This window comes from Pleurodeles waltl, chromosome 6 (genome assembly GCF_031143425.1).
Source record: "Pleurodeles waltl isolate 20211129_DDA chromosome 6, aPleWal1.hap1.20221129, whole genome shotgun sequence".
Taxonomy (NCBI): domain Eukaryota; kingdom Metazoa; phylum Chordata; class Amphibia; order Caudata; family Salamandridae; genus Pleurodeles; species Pleurodeles waltl.
This window is the reverse complement of record NC_090445.1, coordinates 741,920,912-741,939,204: the sequence shown is the minus strand read 5'-3', so window position 1 is coordinate 741,939,204 and position 18,293 is coordinate 741,920,912.

The window sequence follows — 18,293 nt, the reverse complement described above, 5'->3', positions numbered from 1 at the left end:
TGGTGTAGATGTGCCAAAGGAAGGGGTAGAGTGTTGTTGTCGATCCCTGCTAAGGGTGGTGTTAATGTCCCTCAGAACCCCTGCTAGGGAGGCCATGTTGGTATTGTGAGACTCCCACTGTTCCCTCATTTCCTGATGAAAGTCCCTCTGCAGCTGCTTCATTACCCAGAGTTCAGAAAGTACCTGGCCCATCTTGCCTTACGACTCCTTATGGACCCACAAGACATGGCTAACGGTGTCCTGACCAATAGCAGCCCCAGTGGCCTGACCCTACTGGCCCACAGCATCATTCCTACCCACCCTAACCCCACTGCCTTGTCCCCTTGCCACAGGGTGCCCTCTCCCACTGGTCTCTCGACTGTCATTGTCAGAGGTCTTGTGTTGTGACTCAGGATCCTGGACTGGAGGCCATAAGATGGTTAACAACTGTGCTAGGGACACATGTTGGGGGAAGCATGGTTGCCCATGATGCAGAGGCAACCGGGCTGGGAGGTGTTGATTTGGCCACAGTGAGGCTCTCTGCTGGTGTGTGACCAGGTTGCCCAGTTGGTCCAGAACCATCCTCCACGTCCAGATGTACAGGAGTTTCTTTATCACTGAGGGGTTCATCCACGGGGATAGTGACAGTCACTTTGGTGGCCTCTGTGTGTTCATTGGCAGCTCCATCTGTTGAAATTAAAGAAACAATGTTACCGGCTGTATTGTGACATCTACCTCCAAAACTTGACAGTTACGTTTCGCAAAGACCTTGTACATGTTTGATTGGCGGGTAATACTATTGTGACAGTTACATATGGTATTGGTTGTATTGACATGAGATTTGTGGAGCATGCCTGATCTCCTTCCCTGAAACAGCTGCTGAGATGAGCAAAACATTGTCTCTAGCCACGAGTGCAGGCTAAAAAGTGGCTAGGTATGCTAGTTTTTTGGCCCATTTTGAGGCCTCATCGAATGTGATGCAGGCAGACCCAGAGGTTTTTTGTATAGGTGACAGGAGTCATCATGTGGTTACTGCAGTGCTAATGTGTCTGCTGCCTATACCATTCTGATGATGTTGCTTGAGGCCTTTGTTTTGTACACGGTTAAGTTGTCCTTCCAGTCCTCAATAGTTACATCATGGTTTAGCAGGTCAAGATGAAGCTAAGTAGCCAGCGACATCTCAGCGTTTGGGAATGATCTGTATCCTAGTCACCCCCAGATGAGTAAACCTCATATCTGACTTCGCAGGCAAATGTATTTGATCAAGTGACCACTGGTGTGGTGTTTTGAGTTGGGGGAAGCAGTGCCTCCTGGGAGTGACAGTCATGTCACTGTCTCTACTGCACTCACTTGACAATTTTCATCCTCCCAGGTGTGTGGAGTGCATTTGGGAGTTCTCTACTAGATCATTTGGGCAAGTGAAACAGGTTTTGTTGTTGGAGTTAGTAAACAGGGCCTGTTGGGATTTGCATTCTGGTCTCTTCCTCTACTTCCTACCATTTTCCATATGGTATCCTCCCAGGGAAGTGAACTTCAATTAGGATTTCACAGACATGGCTATTTGGGTGTATGCAAAAACAAAGCGGGAGAAGGAGGTTGGTGTGAAACACACCAAACAGCACACACGTGGTGCATGCATAACCTACTCGGTAGTATTTGGATTCTTATATCATAGCTCCACCGGCTGAGGGTGTGTGCTTGTAGTCACACTCTAAAGATTTGGCAAAGTTTTAGAATCAATTCATCTTACTGTATCTGTAGCACCATGTAAACAATGTTCAAAAGGCACTTACTTCCTCAAAGCGACACTCCCGCTCTGTACCTAATGCTCACCTCCCCGGGGTCTGAAACTTGAATGCTCACATGGAAGCAGAGTTTAAATGTGCAGCAGCTCTTGCAGCGCAGCATGCTAAAGCGTCTATCAGTCCTGATATTCATGAGTGCTGTTTCCTACAAGTGGGGTGCAGTTTGCAAGTAGGTGGCACCACACCCACAAACAACATATATAGCGACCCATTACAAATGGGGGCTATGATAACTATGCCTTTCTTGTATTTCCACAGGTATCAATGACGAACACCATAGACGATAGGTATCATCTTATGACACCACATTAGTAAGGTGAATTGCATCATATCAAAGAGCATGTATTATTTATGCTTTCATTAGAGGTAGTCAAACAAGGAGTGGCACCAGGGAGTCCACCTTGGTCCTGAAGAGGAGCCTAGGGGTAAGGCACCGAAACATGTAGACTAGGAAGTCAGGTACATTACATCCCACACTTCTGCAGCCCCTTTTTAATCATACCTCCTCCAAGAGATCCATTAAATCATTGGAATTACTAGGAGACAGGTATTTGTAACCCTCTCAAGACCCCACCACTCCTATCCCTCCTGTGATTCACACTGACAAGACTACATCAGTGCTCCCACGTATTCCGTAGGTCGTAGCATGCCCAGATCCGTAGCGGAACGGGAAGAAACCCAATAATGAAGCATGCCAACAAGGGGTAACCCTGGTGGATGAGGGTTTTTCAAACAGGAAAATCCTTTTTTCTATCCATCCTGTGGTAGTTCTTTTAGCTGGGCCTCTTTTGTAATGTTATTTGGGTGTATGTACACTTGACTTGTGTCTGGAGTGAAGGATACAGAGCCTCCTGGCCTTCACCTCTACTACACACACTCTACAAATAGTATCCTCACATTTGAATACACTTGTGTTGTGATTTTCCAGACTGGACTCTTTGATCTAATGTGCACTGTTCTGGTGTTTGGAGTCAGAGAGACAGTGTCTCCTGTGAGTTGCAGTCAAGTTTTTTCATCTGTTTCACACACTTGACCAATGTCATCCCCAGGTAAGTAAACTTCATTTGTGAGTTGAGAAACAGGGGCATTTGCACAAGGGAACACTGTGCTGGTGTTTGGGGTTATGGAAACAGTGCATCCTGGGATTTGCAGTCATGTCATTCCCTCCGATACACACACTATGGGGGTCATTCCGACCCCGGCGGTCAAGGACCACCGGGGCCGGGGATGCGGGAGCACCGCCAACAGGCTGGCGATGCTCCTCAGGACATTCTGACCGCGGCGGTTCAGCCGTGGTCAGAACAGGAAAACCGGCGGTCTCCCGCCGGTTTTCCGCTGTCCTGCAGAATCCTCCATGGCGGCGCAGCTTGCTGCGCCGCCATGGGGATTCTGACACCCCATACCGCCATCCTGTTCCTGGCGGGTGCCCGCCAGGAACAGGATGGCGGTATGGGGTGTTGTGGGGCCCCTGGGGGCCCCTGCAGTGCCCATGCCAATGGCATGGGCACTGCAGGGGCCCCTGTAAGAGGGCCCCACTTTGTATTTCAGTGTCTGCTTTGCAGACACTGAAATACGCGACGGGTGACACCCGCCGCACATACCCACTCCGCCGGCTCCATTCGGAGCCGGCTTCCTCGTGGGGAGGGGTTTCCCGCTGGGCTGGCGGGCGGCCTTCTGGCGGTCGCCCGCCAGCCCAGCGGGAAAGCCAGAATGGCCTCCGCGGTCTTTACCCCAGGCGAGTTTGTGAATTACCAAACAAGAGTATTATGAGAGGAGGACACTGTGCGGATGGTTGGGGTAACCGTATCAGAGCCTTATGGGATTTGCATTCATGTCAGTCTCTTTAGTACACACACCATCCTTATGTTTTTTCCCCAGTGGAGTACACTTCATTTGTGAGTTGACAAACAAGGGTATATGGGCAAGTGAACACTGTGCTGGTGTTTGGAGTTACAGAAACAGTGCCTTTTGGGCTATGCAGTCATGTCACTCTCTCTACTATACACACCTGACAAATAATATCCTCCCAGGCGAATACACTTCATTTGATAGTTCACTAACTGGTGTATTTGGACAAGTGAACACTGAGCTGGTGTTTGGTTTTGGAGAAACAAGGGATATTGGACTTTACAGTCATGTCACTTCCTCCACCTCCAATAGTTAGCCCAGGGTATCTCCCCATGTGAGTACACTTTAATTGTGAGTTCACAAACAGTATTTGGAGGAGATGACACTGACACTATGCTGGTGGTTGGAGTCATTATGACAGTGGCTCCTCGGAGTTGTAGTCATGTAAGTCCCTGTACTACACACACTTGACATATGTTATTCTCCCAGGTGAGTACACTTCAATTTGGAGTTATCAAGCAAGGGTATTGGGTGAAGGAAACACTGGCCTGGTGTTTGGGTAACAGTGCTTCCTGGGGTTTGTAGTCATGTGACTCCCTATACTACACACACTATAGAAATGTTATCCCCTTGTCTTCGGACAGGTGAACACTGGGATGGTGAGTGGAGTGACAGTAAAAGTGGCACAATCTGAGCTATGGGCATCCATGACATAGCATTTTGGTGACATTTTTCATGTTGTGAATTTCCAGACTCCACTTCACCCCAGGTATTCCTGTCAAGCCCTCAGGATGCAGTATCGCCAAGACCTTCTCCTCCCAGGAAAAGAGATGTAATGGGGCACTAGGAGGGCCAGTCTTCTTGGCCTGCGGCTGGTGCCTGGTGACCTGAGAATAAACCTTGCCCCTGAGTTTGTTCCACCTTTTCCTGATGTCCTCCCTTGTGCGCAAGGTGGTGCCTAGAGCACTCTGTTAACGATCCTGTCCCACATTTCCTTTTCCCTACTGACAGGAGTGTGCTGGACTTGTGCTCCAAACACTTGTGGCTCTACTCTTATGATTTCATCCGCCATGACACTCAACTCATCCTCAGAAAAACGTGAATTTTTAGAACGCGAAAAGAAAAAACAAATTTGTGAGAGTGACTTACTAAAGAGGGGAGGTGCAAAAGGGTGTGACTGGACAAAAGTGTGTGCTGGGTGTGAAAAGAGATGGTGAGAAAAAATGGTGCCTAGTATCTGTGCTGTGTGGTAAATAATACGCTCTGGATTCAGTGTGTTGCAGTGCAAATGCAAAGGATTGTGGTGTGTGTAGGGGTGTGTTTTATAATGTCCTTTGCAGGTGTGTCCAGTGTGGCAATGTGTGTCAGCTGAGTTGTTTTCAAATCCATCCAATGTGCCGTTGTGTGTTACTTTTCTGACCGCAAACCGCCATGGTTAGGACTGCCATTGGCTAACCACCATGGATGTCCGCTACTGCGACTTTGGATTTCTAATACGGTCAGTGGCTGTCGGCGCTGGAGGTTGGAACACCTATTTCCGGGCCTTTGCACCACTGCCGCTCTGCCTTTTTCTGTTGGTGGTCCTGCCTGTTTGACTTGTAATACAGCGGTCTGGAAGAGTGCCAACATGACAGTCTTTTTAGGACTGCCGACATGGGTTTTTGGCGGTCCAACTGCCAAACTAGTAATGAGGTCCTAAGATTTTAAAATGGTTCCACAACTCCTGGGCTGGAGGATGCAAATAACAGAGGAAAATGCTAGTATTAGTACAGCAAACCATTTGGTGGCCTAAAATGAGTTTCACATTGCGAGAACTGTGGTATCTCTGACAAATCAAAAGTCCCACACATGCCAGCAACTGGATTGTTGCAAATACTATCTGCACCACACAAACTTTGAAACATGATCTCCTTGGATATTATCATTGAATTGCCTTAATCTCAGGAACACACTACAATCTTTCTATAGACTACTTCATGAAGATGGGACAAGTTGTCCCCTTTGAGAAACTTCCCACAGCAATTGAATTACGAGGAATATTCTTTATTCACATTTTTTATTTGCATGGATGTCCTAAGGTTAGAATCAGTGGAACTCAGTTCACTTGCCTTTTTTGGAACAAACTTATGAAAATAATGGGTACCAGATATTTTAAATCAGTGAACTACCACATGCAGAACAACGGGCAAACTGAATGACTGGATCAGTCTTTAGAACAATATTTAAGATGTTTTTTGATGGGCCATTCGAATGCCTAGTACTGCTGGATAGTACTAGCAACAGAGTTTGTCTAAAACATCTCATTACTTTTGCCCATTGGTTGATATCCATTTTTCTGGTCTTATGGTTATCACCCCTAGATGCAACTCCAGAAAATATCAGATTCTCGTACGTCTTCTGTGCTAACTTTGTTTAAAAAAACAATGAAGTTCAGCAAGCACTTCCTGCAGAAAAAGGATTAGTACAAATACTTCAAAGACAAAAATCACAAGAAAGGACTCTGACTATATCAATAATAATGTATGGCTATCCACTAAGCAACTGTCCTTTCCTGGTTCTCACCTGAAATCTACACCACTAACTAGTGGCCTGGAACTGTTATGACATCTTGGGATTTTAGGAACCACCAGATGTTGTATACACCAAATATATGCAGAGAGCTTCCATAACAACATACACTAACACCTGGGACAAACACTGTTCCTCCACGGAAGGGCGCTTTCTTCAGGTCTATGGTGGTGGATGGGGTGATCATTACTGTGAACATTCAGGGGAAATGGCAGATGCAGTGAGCCTGGAAAAGAGGCATGTGGAAAGTAGGAAGGGCTGGGACACTAGACCACTAAACTTCAATGAACCATTTGCAATGAAGAGATGTAGAGTGCTATCGAGATCCACTTACTGTTAGACTTTCCTGACAATGTGTTGCATAGTTCTATTGGCTTTTCACTTACCTACTGTTATTGTTTTCCCTTCATGTTTAATGTTTTCCTTTTCTTTTTCCCAGTTTCCCTATTTTGCTTTTATTTTGCCTTGCCATGTGTTGTGCTGTCTTTTTGCCTTTTTGGCCTTTTTGCTATAGAGTCTTACCAGTGTTTGGCTTCAGGGTCCTGGGACCATCCACTTATATCCTCATCATCTTAGAACTCGTAGCAGCACTTTCTGCTGCTACACTCGGTAAGTATAAATCCATATTTGCTATACCATTTGGTTGTGGGCTGGATTGCTTGTATACCATCTCCCTACCATCTTATTGACAGAATAGATTTACCTTTTCTGTAACATCTAGAGTGTTGAAATATATGAACCCTGATGGGGTGCGGAGGCTAGCCCAGGTTTCTCACTCCCTTCCCTGTTTTCCCCCTAATTCCTATGTCCGGTAGTGAGTATCTTTTCCCTCATTGGTGTAGGTTTTTAGGGACAGCAGGGGCTATCAACCAGTCTACAACTTTGGAACCTGACAATTTCAAGGACATGAGTGTCAACAGTGACTTGAACAGTTGTGGGTTAAGCATCATAAAATTACCTCCTGCTAGGCACAAGCTGTGTGGAGGTAGAACAATTTATCAGAAAACTAAATGAGACCCTGTGACTATATGTTGGGAAAGTGGAGGACATTGAGTAGGCTGCTCATGACTTTATATATAATAATATATCACAGCAAACCTTGCTGCGCTGTGCACCCTTGCATGCCTCGTATTTTTCCTGGCTGTCAGGAACACCACACCCTTGATGCCACAATTAACTCAATCTGCCCTTGGCTTCTAGACCATACAATTGGACAGCGAAAGATGCAGCAAGAAGAGGAGACCCCATTCAACATTGTAACAGGAACCATTGAACTTGTTAAAGATCGCCACCTGGCACAGGGTGGGGCAGTTCGATCTACATTTCAGAATGATCCCTGATCTGTAATGGGAATAAAAGGTACCATGGTCACAGCCAAGAAGGGATTGGAATGGATCACACACATTGTGTCCATGTTCTAGAATTAGAGGGCAAGGTGATCCAAATACGTATAAGGTTTGCATCACAACGGAACTCCTGGTTTGCTGCATTCGACATCCAAGGGGGGTGTAGTCTATATATGCATTTAGAGGTATTCCTGGGCAGAGGATGCGCCTTGGTTGCACTGCAATAGGAGCTAGAAATCAACAAACAAGTGTTCCACTCGGTCTGTTTCTCTTAGCATCAAGATAACTCAGAGCCGGAACATTAAAACGTCCATAATGGAAATGGAACATCAGTTACACACCTGATACCACATCCCGATCAGCCTCTTGACAAGCCATCTGGAGGACCAGAGAGAAGCGTACTTTCCAGCAAATCCAGAGGCAGCCATCGGTAGAGCGATTAGCAATTGCTACCGTTTCTGTCCACAGCCGACACAAAAACTGAGAGACTGTTTGTTGAACGTGATAATCAGTTGATGCTTATTTAGTGCCACCTTTGGTCACTTTTTTGATCTGAGATTCAAAGTGATGTAGTGTGCCACTCAGTACTAGTTCCTCCCTCGCCACACACATGCAAATCAGACACCCACTCCCAATCACTCCATGCCCTGCACCGGGGTATAATTAAAAAGGGGAATGAGGACATAGTATGGGTTTCGGTAGGCTGAGGGTGGCCTCCCTACGTCTTCGCTAGCTCCCGCATCACGCTGACATTACAGCATTATGGGGGTCATTACAACATTGGCGGTATAAGGCGCTTAACGCCGTGCAGAAGACCGCCAACACACCGCCGCGGCCGCGGAATTCCGCCACAGCTATTATGACCCACATCTCGGAATCCGCCAAAATTCAGACACCCACACAACTTCGCCACACCAAAGGTCAGCGATAAACATGCGGAAACAAATCCTCCACCTCCACGCCAACAGAAACACGCCCATGCTTTTACGACCCATGAATCCACGCAGCGGTCTTTCAACCGCGGTATTCCATTGGCGATACACACCGCTGCGCTCAAAATACACACACACCTCCAAAACACCGCCACATTGGACACTTCCAAATACACACACCTGATACACATACAAACAACACTCCCCCACACCCAACACAATATAAAACACACACCCACAAACCCCTACGACCAGAATTTCTGAGAGAAGGCCAGAGAGAGACAGCACAGAATAGAGAACCCCATCACACAGAGGCACACTGCACCATCACCCACACAACATCCACGCACAAAACACCACATACCACTACACTCACCACACTCATCAACACATACACCACCTCACACATCACACACACCACCCCATGGCACGCCAAAGACACCCCGCTACTCCGAGGAGGAGCTCAGGGTCATGGTGGAGGAAATCATCCGGGTAGAGCCACAGCTATTTGGCTCACAGGTACAGCACACATCCATAGCCAGGAAGATGGAGCTATGGCAAAGAATAGTCGACAGGGTCAACGCAGTGGGACAGCACCCAAGAAATAGGGAGGACATCAGGAAAAGGTGGAACGACCTACGGGGGAAGGTGCGTTCCACGGTATCCAGGCATCACATCGCGGTACAGCGGACTGGCAGCGGACCCCCACCTCCTCCCCCACAACTAACAACATGGGAGGAGCAAGTCTTGCCCATCTTGCATCCTGAGGGCCTCGGAGGAGTCGCTGGAGGAACGGACACTGGTAAGTCAAATCTGAACTATCATATCCCCCACCTTACCTGCATGCTATCACACACCCCCACCCTCACACCCTCACCTATCACCCCAAATCCTCACTAATCTACCCATGACACCAACCACCCATCCCAACCCCAAGACCTGCATGACATAACTAAGCATGGATACCCATCACTAAAGAATGCCCACTGCACAGACCCACAACACCCCCCAAACAACAGCACACAAGCCCCCACACAGGAATACCTGCACTGGTGTACACGCACACCCAACCATTGCACACCATGAAACACACACATGCAATAATCATGTACTCATACCCCCGCAGGAACCCGAAGGAACGTCACCACACCAGAGGGTCCAGACAACACCACTCCACCCCCAGAAGAGGCCCACAGTGACAACAGCAGCTCTGCCCCACTGGATCTTGATGACCAGCCCGGACCATCGTGGGCCTCAGGACAGTCGTTCCCCTTGCCCAGCCACAGCCCAACACCGAACTTCCACCCTCTGGGAACACCAGCACAGCACCCACCCAGCGGGCCCATACCTCCCTACCCAGGACAGGTCAATCAGCGGTGTGTCCACCACTACAGGGCACCCAGGCTAACCCAACACCCCAACAACAACAGGGATCTGGGGGCAGTGGTAGTGGGCACACGGACCAGGGGACGGAGGCACAGGAACACAGGGGAACTGGGAGGGCTGCTGTGCGACAGGGGGAGGACAGGCCAAGGGAACCTACTCTCCACAAGGCCCTCTCCTCCATCATGGGAGCATACCACCACTCCCAGGAGACGATGGCAACGGTACTGGGCAAGTTGCAGGAGACCCTGCGTCTGCAGGAGGAGCAGTATTTGGGGTTCAGGGAGGAGCTCAGGACCATCGGCTCCGCCCTGGGCACCATTGTAGGGGTGCTGACGGACATTCAAAAGACCTTGAGGGACACTGTGGCACTCCAAGGGGCCCCTGACACTAGCCAGGACGATGAAATGCCCACCACCTCCGCCGGTGCTAGTGGACAGGACGCCCCGCCACAGGACTACCACACCAGCACCCCACCCCCTGCAGATGGACAACCACCACGCAAGCGGGCCCTGAGATCCAGGAACAGGACAGAGCAAGATGGCAAGACCCCCGCCAGGAAATAAGACCACCCTGATTGTCCCCCCACTGTACCACTTTGTTACCCTGTCCAAATCGGAACTGCCCCAGCTCCACTTCCAATGGCCAGATGTGCAATGTACCTGTGAGACTAATAGACTGGACTCTGCCATGGACATTCTTCCACCATAACCCATTCCATTTCACAACCCCCCTTCATTGTTATGCACTTAAATAAACCCCCTTGAAACACTAATAAAACTTGAGTCAGTCAATGATTTTGAAGTTTGTATTGTCAATTACAGTGTCAAAAATGGTTACCCATTGGAAGGCCAACATACCAATGTCACACATCACAAGCCTTTCAAGGGTGCAAGCTGTTGACACGTAGGTTACCACATTAGTGAAACTGAAATGGAAGGGGACAACTCAGTTAACAAATAGTGAGTGAAATGTAGGTACAGGATAGAGGTAGACGTGTGAAAGTTAATATTATGTTAAACCTGAAAATGTACTCACCTGTGTCTCACTGTAAATATTGCTGTATGACTGACTCCCTGTTGTCGTTTTCTTCTTCATCAGCTTCATCCTCATCACTGTCCACAGGCTCCACAGCTGCTACAACACCGTCATCTGGATCATCCTCCTGCAGAAAAGGCACCCGCCGTCGCAATGCCAAATTATGGAGCATGGAGCACGCGATGATGATGTCGCACACCTTCTTTGGTGAGTAGAATAGGGACCCACCTGTCATATGGAGGCACCTGAACCTGGCCTTCAGGAGGCCGAAGGTGCGTTCGATCACCCTCCTAGTCCGCCCATGGGCCTCATTGTACCGTTCCTCTGCCCTGGTCCTGGGATTCCTCACTGGGGTCAATAGCCAGGACAGGTTGGGGTAACCAGAGTCCCCCAATAGCCATACACGGTGCCTCTGGAGTTGACCCATCATATCAGGGATGCTGCTATTCCGCAGGATGTAGGCGTCATGCACTGAGCCAGGGAACATAGCATTTACCTGGGAGATGTACTGGTCTGCCAAACAGACCATCTGGACATTCATGGAATGATAACTCTTCCTGTTCCTGTACACCTGTTCACTCCTGCAGGGGGGGACCAGAGCTACATGGGTCCCATCAATGGCACCTATGACGTTGGGGATATGTCCAAGGGCATAGAAGTCACCTTTCACTGTAGGCAAATCCTCCACCTGTGGGAATATGATGTATCTCCTTACGTGTTTCAGCAGGGCAGACAACACTCTGGACAAGACGTTGGAAAACATAGGCTGGGACATCCCTGATGCCATGGCCACTGTTGTCTGAAAAGACCCACTTGCAAGGAAATGGAGCATTCCAGTCGGATGGCGGATTGGTGACATCAGGTCTGGCTCCAACTGGGTACATAGTTCCTGGATTGTGGCACGGTCAAACCGGTAGGTCACAATCAAATGTCTCTCTTCCATTGTCAACAGGTCCACCAGCGGTCGGTACACCGGCGGATTCCGCCATCTTCCAATATGTCCCAACTGTCGGTGCCTGAGAAGGACAACAGCGAAGAAACTGTCAGCATTCCTCCAGGTATGTACCCACAGTCACACACAAGACTACAACAGACAGTTAACCCATCCGGGAACTGTTTGGAGTGTAGGCCTCGGTATGTGTGACGCAGTAGTAAATGAAGCCATGTGGGCCCCTGAAATGGCGGCTGCCTGACCTCTAAACTGGGACAATGGAATTGTGGGGTAACTGTGCTGGCGTTGGACACCGTCGCGGTAGGCGGTCGTAGAGCGCGGCGCAATGCTGCATTGGTTAACATTGGACCCTATGGGTCCCAGGAGCCAATGAACAGGTGCGCTGGCGGTGATGATACGTCACCGCGCGGACGTCACCACCATTTTCTATCTCTTCAATCACTAGATACCTGACCTTCGACAGGAGAGGACCTACACTGCTAGTGCTGCTGTGACCTCGATCTGGAAGCAACGATGGCTGCTGCGTCTGGGGAAAGGGCCCCTGCCTTCACTGCACAGGAGTTGGAGAAACTTGTGGATGGGGTCCTCCCCCAGTACACGTTTCTCTACGGTCCTCCAGACCAACCGGTTAGTACTGAGGGAGCACGTTGTATGGGCTAGGCCAGGGTGGAGAGGGCTGGGTGGAAGAGGGAAGGGGGCAGAGTACATAGAACAGTTATGCATGGGGATGAATGGGCCACATGGACAGAGTTGGGAGGGGGCCACTCACATTGACGGTGCAGTAGGTAATGACTGTTCCTCTTTCCTTGTGCATGTCATGTAGGTCAGCGCCCACCAGAAGAGGGACATTTGGCGTGCCATCGCCAAGGAAGTCCGGACCCTGGGGGCCCACCAGAGACGGGGCACCCACTGCCGTAAGAGATGGGAGGACATTCGCCGCTGCAGCAAGAAGACGGCGGATGCTCAGCTGGGGATGGCCTCCCAACTTGGGAGGGGTGCCCGTCGCACCATGACCCCCCTGATGTTCCGGATCCTGGCGGTGGCCTACCCGGAGTTGGATGGGGGCTTAAGGACATCACAGCAGACACAAGGGGGTGAGTACAACCTCATTCTGTGGACTTTGCGTGCAGTGGAGGTGTCTGGGTGGGGGAGGTGGGCTGTGGGTGTCCCTAGGCCAGGGCGAGTTAGGTAGGCAAGGCCCCTCCGTAATGTACGCCATGTGGGACTCTACCCCAGCTCAGAACAGAAGCAAGTTGATGTATAGTTGCCCCTTTGCCATCCATGTGCGCAGATTTCTACCATTGCCATGTAGGCCATATCCCAGAAATTGCATGTGCGGAGGGCAGGTGCACGGCGTAATGCATGGGGCTGCTGCGTCTGTCTTGTCGGCCAACGGTAGCGGTATGCCATGCACTAAAACTCTCTTTCTTCTGTCTCCCCGCCTTTTCCTGCTCTCCCTGTCCTTTTGTACATCAGCATCAACAGGCGGAGGTACAGTGGCACCGGAGCACGAGGGAGCTGCATCCCACATGGCCATGGAGGGCCACACCACAGACTCTGAATGCACCAGTGGGACGGAGGGCGATGGGAGCTTCACGTCGGCCACAGGATCACTAACCAGCGACACGGACTCGTCCGCCGATGAGAGCTCCCCTGTGGTAGCTGCACCATCTGTGCGCCCCACTTCTACAGGTACAGCCGCCACTACCAGCACCGCCCTCCCAGCAGCCCCTCAGCGTTCGCCCCGTGCCCGCTCACCCAGGAGGGTGGGCATCACCTTCGCCCCAGGCACCTCAGCCCCTGCCCCAGTCACCCCTGCTGCCCTCAGTGAGGAGGCCATTGACCTCCTCAGGTCACTCACTGTTGGGCAGTCTACCATTGTGAATGCCATCCAGGGTGTAGAAAGGGCGTTGCAACATGGTAATGCATTCCTGGAAGGCATTCATTCTGGTCAGGCTGTCCTTCAGCGAACCCTGCAATCTCTGGCCTCAGCACTGATGGCAGCCATTGTCCCTGGGTCCAGCCTCCCCCCTCCAACTTCCTCCACCCAGACCCAATCCCCTGTACCCCAGCCCATCCCAAGCGCACCTACAGACCAGCAGGCACACAAGTCAACACCCAAAAGTAGCTCAAGCAAACATAGGCACCACACACACCGCAGGCACTCACACAAGCATCACACCCATACAGACACAGCAACATCCACTGTCTCCACTGTATCCCCCTCCTCCTCTTCTCCCTCCTCCCTCCCAGTGTAGTCTACACACACACCTGCATGCACCACATGTACAGGCACTAGGACTCGCACCAGGACACCCAGCACCACAAGCCGCTCACCTGCACTCACCACCTCCACTGCCATTTACACGTCCCCTGTGTCCTCTCCCAGTGTGTCTGTGACGCCCCCTCCCAAAGTACCCAAACGCCGGCAATCACTCACCCAACATCCATCCACCTCACGACAGCCTCCAGTACCTGCACCTGCACCCAAAACAGCTAAAGTGACACCTCCTACAACCACCTCCTCTACCTCCACTCCCAGACCCCCTCCAGCTACCCATCCCAGTGTCCGTCAGAAACTGTCCCTCTGTCAAATTGACCTGTTTGCCCCCACCCCTCCCCTCCAGTTCATCAGTCCCGTCGTAGCGCCTCCGCCAAAAAGCCTCCAGTGCCAGTGGTGCGTGTTCCAGGTTTTTGGAGTGCAGGCAGTAGGACCCGGAGCCAAGGCACTGGCAGCCCACCCCCTGTAAAGGCTCCGAAATTGGAGAGTGGACGACGGGACCGTGTCAAGACTCCTGGTGGGACAACAACTGAAATGGGATCGAAGGCGATTGGTGAGTCAGCTGTAACTCCAAGGAAGGTGGGGAAGGTCCCGAGGAAGTCTGCCCAGCCTGTTGTGAGTGTCACGGCGGAGAAGTGCGCCATAATTTCCGGCTGTCCAGACACAACCGCCAGCACCGTCGTTACTGGTCCGGAGACCACCGCCGGAGTCATTGCCCAGGAGGGCCCAAGTATCGTTACTGGTCAGGAGACCACCGCCAGAGTCATTGCCCAGGAGGGCCCAAGTATCGTTACTGGTCAGGAGACCACCGCCAGTCATTGCCCAGGAGGGCCCAAGTATCGTTACTGGTCAGGAGACCACCGCCAGAGTCAGTGCCCAGGAGGGCCCAAGTATCGTTACTGGTCAGGAGACCACCGCCAGAGTCAGTGCCCAGGAGGGCCCAAGTATCGTTACTGGTCAGGAGACCACCGCCAGAGTCAGTGCCCAGGAGGGTCCAAGTATCGTTACTGGTCAGGAGACCACCGCCAGAGTCATTGCCCAGGAGGGCCCAAGTATCGTTACTGGTCAGGAGACCACCGGAGGGCCAAGTATCATTACTGGTCAGGAGACCACCGCCGGAGTCAGTGTCCAGGAGGGACCAGGATCCCACAGCCCCACTGGGCGATGATGGAACTGCATGCCACACACCAATGTCCAGTGTGGAGTTCGTCATGCCACACACCAATGTCCAGTGTGGAGTTCGTCATGCCACACACCAATGTCCAGTGTGGAGTTCGTCATGCCACACACCAATGTCAGTGTCCGAACTGCCATGTCAGAGCACCGCTGAACAGTCCATAGACCGCCATGTCAGACCACCGCTGAACAGTCCATAGACCGCCATGTCAAAGCACTGATGAACAAGGCCAAGACCGCCATGGTGAAGACTGCTGAACAGGGCAAAGACCGCCATGGTGAAGACCGCTGAACAGGGCAGAGACTGCCATGGTGAAGACCGCTGAACAGGGCAAAGACTGCCATGGCTAAGCACCGCCGAACAAGGCCAAGACCACCATGGTGAAGACCGCTGAACAGGGCAAAGACTGCCATGGCTAAGCACCGCTGAACAAGGCCAAGACCGCCATGGTGAAGACCGCTGAACAGGGCAAACACTGTGTGGGTATGAATAGGCCACCACATCAGGCATCCTTATCCCATATGCAGCTGGGACAGTGACAGGACAGGAACTTTCACGGGGAGACTCATCCAGTCTGGGCACCAGTCCCACCCAGTACCAGTTGAGAACTGCATCTACTTGCGATAATGTGGCTATGCACTCCCCAGGATGGTACAGTGGGCAAACCACCCACTGTAAAGACTTTTGAGACTGTGGCTTTGCACTCCCCAGGATGGTACAGTGGGCAACCCACCCACTGTAAAGACTTTTGAGACTGTGGCTTTGCACTCCCCAGGATGGTACAGTGGGCAAACCACCCACTGTAAAGACTTTTGAGACTGTGGCTTTGCACTCCCCAGGATGGTCCAGTGGGCAAACCACCCACTGCAAAGACTTGTGAGCCTGTGGCTTTGCACTCCCCAGGATACATCAATGGGCATGGAGCCCCGTTGTGGATCTGGCTTTACATTCATCCGGCTGAGGTGCCCCCCTTCCCTTCCCCCTGAGGTGCCTGTAGTGTTTCTATCTGATGCCCCAGCAGTGTTCTCTCGGATTTTAGTCAGGTATCTATTGTGGGCCTCGCCCATGCATTTTTGGACTGTTGGTGCACGGACATTGTTGTGTACATATCTGCACTACTTCTTGTATTGTATATATAATTATGACAGATTTCGAGATATTATTCTGTATATTTTTATATGACATCTATATTGGCACATTACAATGTTTGACCTCAATTCGCTTTGTCTTTGCATTCTTCCGGGGGAATTGTGGGTTGTTCATATGATATTTTTGACTGCATTGGTGTGTATGTTGTGATATGCGAGGGTGGGGGTGTTTAGTGGGTGTCCCCCTAACTTTTTCCTCCCTGTGTCGTAGATGCAGTACTCACCGGTATGTTCTGCGCCTACGTCGCTGTTGGTCGTAGAGGAGCAGAAAGACAAGGGCAGGTAGGATTTGTAGTTCCGGCTCCATGGAGTCATCGTTCCTCATGGAGTGTGTTAAGGTGAGCGTTTTCCCATAGCAAAAGCTGTTTCCGCCGTGTTTTTATCCACGGAGAATCCGCCCCGGAAAAGGTGGCGGATTGGTAGGTTATGATACTGTGGGCGGTACATTGTCTTCCGCCTGTCTGTTGGCGGTGACCGCCAGGCTGTTTGTCTGTACCGCCGTGGCGGGCGGTGTGTTAAAGTGGCTGTCTTTGTTGGCTGTTACCGCCAGGGTCGTAATTCCATTTTTTTTTTCGCCAGCCTGTTTGCGGTATTTCCGCAGCTTTAACACCGTACGCCAGGGTTGTAATGACCCCCTATGTGTGCAACTGTGGATTTTTTTTTACCTTACAGGGGTCTGAGGAAAGAGTGTTTGTTGATCAGGAAAAGGGAATAGAGTAGGGGAGCTTAATAGACTGGAATCAGCCAGACATGGATGGGAATATGGAAGCATTTAGGATGACAATGTGAGGTATGATTTAAGCAGATTAGAATTAAAAAGAAGGAAAGGTGCATAAGGGTAGGGGATTTTAGAAAGGGGAGCAATGGAAGTAGAGGGACCACCAGGATTAAGAACAGCTTCATGTGAGGGGGTTTCAAAGTTGTAATTTTTATACGTTCGTGAAATCACATTTTTTAAACTTAAGTAGCTTTGTAAAGTCTGAGCTCACAAAGGTTTTTCAAAAAGAGGGGAGGCATTGGGCCTTTTTGAGTACTTTGAAAAGTTTTCTGTGGCTACAAGGGGTGACTCACTAAGACAGGGGAGCGGCACCTGTCAGACAATATCCACCACCTCAGTACAAGATTTCTTGGTTGGTGAGATCCTCTGATGGTTGAAAAGAATAGGGGCTGGTCACTATCTATTTTCTGAAACCTTGCATCGTCCCACCAGCCTACTCCCTGCTACTGCTGTGCCCAACACCTTTTACTGTTGATTGCAGGACAGTGAAGCATTTCTTCCACGCATTTACTGCACCAGTTAAACCTGGGCGCTGGAAACGCTCATGGGGAGCTGCCCATTCATTCTTCACTGATATGCCTCGGGAAATGTAATTCAACTTCATGAGTGTCAACATTGTTGTGATTTCTCTGGTTTGATAAAACAAAATTCCCAAATTTCCAATAAAGAAACTGCGGAGGATAATAGGAGAGAACCAGATCACAGAGCACTAACAATTTAGTAAAAAGGAATTGTGTCTCAGTGTGCAGGCGCTTGCATCATTGGTATTGCGAGTGTGATTTAGGGTAAGGGGCAAGCATGGCAGTCAAGCAAGGAGTGATCAGGGTGTGTTGTACCCATGAAGTTTGAAAATAGTAATGACAAGAAGAAGGGACGGCATCTTATCAGCATGGCTGGGGGCATAGGTCTCTCTGCAACAATTATTTTGGATGCGTCTTAAAATGTTGTTGTCGCTGGTTTATTTTATGATTTTCCTCGTTCTCTTTTCAGGTCCTAGGTTGCCTACTCAACTAACTTCTTGAAGTCATCTACATGGCTGCGACCTTTCCTCCTAAAAA